Genomic DNA, 4592 nt, shown 5'->3' on the forward strand with positions numbered 1-4592 from the left:
GAAGACTACTGCAGCAGTGCCTGATAGAGGTGATGAGAGTCTAAATTTAGGCAGTGAGAGTGGCTGTAGAAATGAAATCGAGGGAGGACAGGGAGAGAGGGAGGGACTGACACAAGAGGTAATAAAAAGAGACTTGGGAGAACCTGATGACTAACTGAGTGTGAGGGATGAGTGAGAATGAGAATAGAGAAAGATTCCCAGGCTTCTAGGTTAGGTAGCTGGCGATTTGACGATGCCACTTACTGAGACAGAAGCCAGAATTGGAACAGAAAGACAATGTGTTTGGGGCATATTTAATTTGGTGTGTCTATGAGACATCCAAGTGGAGATGTCAGATAAATGGATATCTGGGTCTGGAGTTCAGCAGTGATCAGGGCTGAAAATAAAGACTTAGAAGTCACCAGAATAAAAATGGTGGCTGAAACCCTGGGTTAAGAAGAGTGCTTAGTTAAAAAACAAATTAGGTAACACCGATTTAGCAGGTCATCAGAAGAAGAGGAAGCCTTGAAAGATATTAAGAAGGAATGTCCAGAAAGGCACAAGGAAAACATAATGATAAGCACCATTTTGGGGGATACCTATTGTCTTCTAGTGAATGGCCTGGGACCTTTATATACATCATTTCACTGAATTCTTATGGCAACCCTAGAAGGTAGATGTTTTCAAACAGAAAAACTTAAGTTCTGAGAAGTTAAGTAATTTGACAAGAGTATGTTTGGCCTCTGGAGTCAGATGAAACCTAGATTGAAAACCCACCTCCCAGTAGCCATGGGATGTGCGCAAATTTGTAATCTCTCTGAGTCTCGATTTCCTCGTCCACGTAGGATACAAATAGAACCTACGTCTGAGAATTGTTGTGAAGATTAGATGAGATAGCATATGTAAAGTGCCTGGCACTGAGTGGGTACTCGATACCTGATAGCTTTATCCTTATTTATTTTTATTTTTATTTTTTTGCAGTACGTGGGTGTCTCACTGTCGTGGCCTCTCCCGTTGCGGAGCACAGGCTCCGGACGCGCAGTCTCAGTGGCCATGGCTCACAGGCCCAGCCGCTCCGCGGCATGTGGGATCTTCCCGGACCGGGGCACGAACCCGTGTCCCCTGCATCGGCAGGGGGACTCTCAACCACTGTACCACCAGGGAAGCCCGCTTTATCCTTATTAATAACTATAACCACATATAACTATGTTAACAAGTTACTGTCTCTTCTTTAGCTCCAAATTCTCACCTAAGGTCCTTAGTGTACAACTGAGACCTGAGCCAGGTGAAACTATTATAAGGCTTTGCTAAAGACTTAGGCATAGCTAGATGGGAATGAACACAGAGAGCAACGTAATGCTTGATAATCTGAAAGTGTATCACTTCATCTTAGGATCCCCTCCAGGGGGGTACTGCCTTCGTGCCTAGCCCTTGGGAGAAGCCATGTTTCCATACCACCAGGGAGCATCATCAAATAGTCAGTACACCTGAAAACCCAGCAAGAGTGTGGTCCCACAGGAAGTCAGGATTTCTCACCCAAGTCTAAGACCCACCTTCCAAGATCTTGACATGTGTCTGAGGAACTGCCCTTTCCAGGTGACTGATGCAGGGATGCTCACTTTCTCCAGAGAAAATCATGTCTACCTCTACGAGGATGGCCTTACACTATGGCCTCAACAGTAGAGCCTTATTAGAACACAACAGAATAAGCCCAATGAGGGTTATACCCTTTTCGTAATTCCTAGGAAAGATGAGATTCCTTATACAAACTCTTCTTAATCTTTCAAAACCCTTCTACGCAAAGTCACTCTGAAAAGTGAGTTTGGATAAAGCCAGAAACTGACTATAGTCCAAGTACAACAACAAGACATATAGCAAAAGGGACCTACCAGATTGAAAGTAAGAAAAATATTTTGTCAGTATAATTGAGAAAGAACCATAAATGTATGTCTTAAAAATTAAAAGATGTAAGTAGATCTAGAAATGAATAAATTATTGGTTAGTGTTCAAAAAAGTGTAGAAATAAAATATATTGGAAAAAATGGCCTAAGTTACAATAGACCGAAACAACAAAACATCTAGAAATTTTTTTAATGCACAACATCTACTTGGGGAAAATATTTAAGTTATTTAAAGCTTTACGGAAGACCCGAATAAATGGACAGATAAAATACGTGGATGAATCTCACAGCCATATGTTGAGGGAAAGAAGTCAGACACCAAAGAGTATATACTATGTGACCACATTTATGTGAAGTGCAAATAGGCAAAACTAATCTACAGTGAGAGAGGTCAGAATACTGGTTCTTTTTGGTGGTGGGGGGGGGGTAATTGCCTGGGAGGGAAGGTCCAGAGGGTGTAAGTTGCAGGAGTGGGTGGCTCAGACCCCTTCAACACTAACTGATGCTGCTTCCTCTTCCTCTTTCTCAATCCATGCCTATGGCCTCTTGGGGGTGCTCTTTATGGCCAGTGGACTAAAGAAGAAAATAATGAAGGCTGGTTTGTGGATGGCTCTGCATAACATGCTGATACCACCTGGAAGTAAATAGCTGCAGCACTGCAGCCCCACTCAGGTAGCTCGGAAGCACAGAAGTGAAGGCCAAGCCTCTCAGTGAGCATTACAATTCTTGTCCACTTTGTCTGGAATAAGAAATGGCCAGAAGTATGGATCTACTCTGATTCCTGTGCTGTCACTCATGGGTGGCTGGATGATAAGGGACTTGGAAGGAGTGGGCAAGGGAGGCTGGAGGAGAGGCACGTGGATGAACCTCCCGGGATGGACAGAGACTGAAGATACTTGTGTCTCCTGTCAATGCCCACAGAGGAGAGCCACTGCAGGGAGCCTGTTAATAAAAGGTGGGCAAAATTACATGGTAAGTGGATGCTGGTCAGTTTCTCTGCTCGGCCACCACACTGTTTGTTCAATAGTATGAACTTCCTCTTACCAAGGCAGAGCTGGATAATGCTGCTGTTAACTGGCCAGCAGACACTCCCACGAGCCCCCAGCGTGGCACTGTTCCCAGGGAGACAAGCCAGCCAAATGATGGCAGCTTGATTATAGTGGAAGAGGCAGAGATTCATCCTGGGCATCATTCCACTGGAACAGCTCTGCATTCGGGATATGGACTTGCTCTCCCCATCTGCCTCTGTCAGCACCACCGTCTGCGGACCCATAGAACCACACTCCCTACAGCACTGCTTCTGACGAAGGAGCTCCTTTCACAGCAAAGGAAGTGCAGCCACACACTCTATTGTCCGGAAGTGGCTGGGAAAACAGAAATTGGAGTGGCTTAATGAAGACACAGTTACAGTACCAGTTGGGACACAACATCCTGAAAGGATGGGATTCTGCCTTATAGGATGCAGTCTACGCATTGAATCAAAGGACATTATATGATGCTATCTCTGCCATAGTGAGACTGCATGGGTCTGGGATTGAAAGGGTGAAAGGAGAGACTTTGCTCACTATATATACAAAAAAAAGCCTTGCAGAATTTTTGCTTCCCACACTGACAGTCTTGAGCTCTGCTGGTCTGGAGGTCTTAGTGCCCAAGGAGGGAACACTTCAACCAGCAGCGTTCCATTGGATTGGAGCATGAGACTGCCACCTGCCCATTCTGGGATCCTGACGCCACTGAGCCAACAGGCCAGGAAAGTGTTTACTCTACTCATTAGAATGATTGATCCTGATTGCCAGGAAGAAATTGAGTTGCTGCTATACAATCGGGGCAGTGAGAACTGTGTCTGGAACCCAGGCGATTCTCTGGAGCTTCTCTTGACACTTTTATGTGCAATAGTTAAGATGAATGTAAAATTACAGAAAAAAAAAAAAAGGCTGTATGAGTTTGGATTTGGATTTTTTAGGAATGAAGATTTGGATCACAGCACCTGGCAAAGAATCCCGACCAGCTGAGGCTCTGGCTGAGGGCAGGGGAAACATGGAACGCGTAGTGGGGAAAGAAAGCCATCTGATCAATTCCAGCCTCGTGGAAGACAAAGGTATCAGGTACAGAAACAAGGACGCAGGGGCTGTGTGCAGTTTCTCTTTGCTTGTTAAGTGTGTGCTTACTTGTACATGCAATCCATTTCCTTCTCTCTCCTTCTTTCTAATATTATTTCATATACAGGTTGTTGGAGATAAAACTATAATTTAGCACGACTGAATTTGGGGAGTCATTCATATAGCTGGTGATGGATACAGTGACTGTATCTTGATTTGGGGGGAAGGGTGAGAACATTTTCATTTCTGTGCAGGATGCTCATATCTTGTTAGGTGGAAACAGAGTTGTTTTGTTGTTGGAAGGAAGTTTAAGTGTATGTGGGGGGATGGATATGGAAGCTGACGGTCAAAGGGCTGGACTCTGCGCATCACTGGCTTATTGCCTGTTCATCCCAAATCCACCCTTCATGGTCCTCTTTTTGATGCTGGAACATCTCCGCCTTGCTGGCTGGCCCGGTTATCAGCTTTGTCACTGGGAACACTGGAAGGACACAGAGGAGGAGGGGCTCTTCCTACTGCTCGGATGTGCTCCTATTGGGGGCCCACGCCCGTAGGCAGTTTCTCAGTGAGCTGTGTGCAGTGATCCATGCAGGAATGGCACATCCTGTGAGAG

Source organism: Lipotes vexillifer, unplaced genomic scaffold (assembly GCF_000442215.2).
Source record: "Lipotes vexillifer unplaced genomic scaffold, Lipotes_vexillifer_v1.1 scaffold414, whole genome shotgun sequence".
In the NCBI taxonomy this organism is placed as follows: domain Eukaryota; kingdom Metazoa; phylum Chordata; class Mammalia; order Artiodactyla; family Lipotidae; genus Lipotes; species Lipotes vexillifer.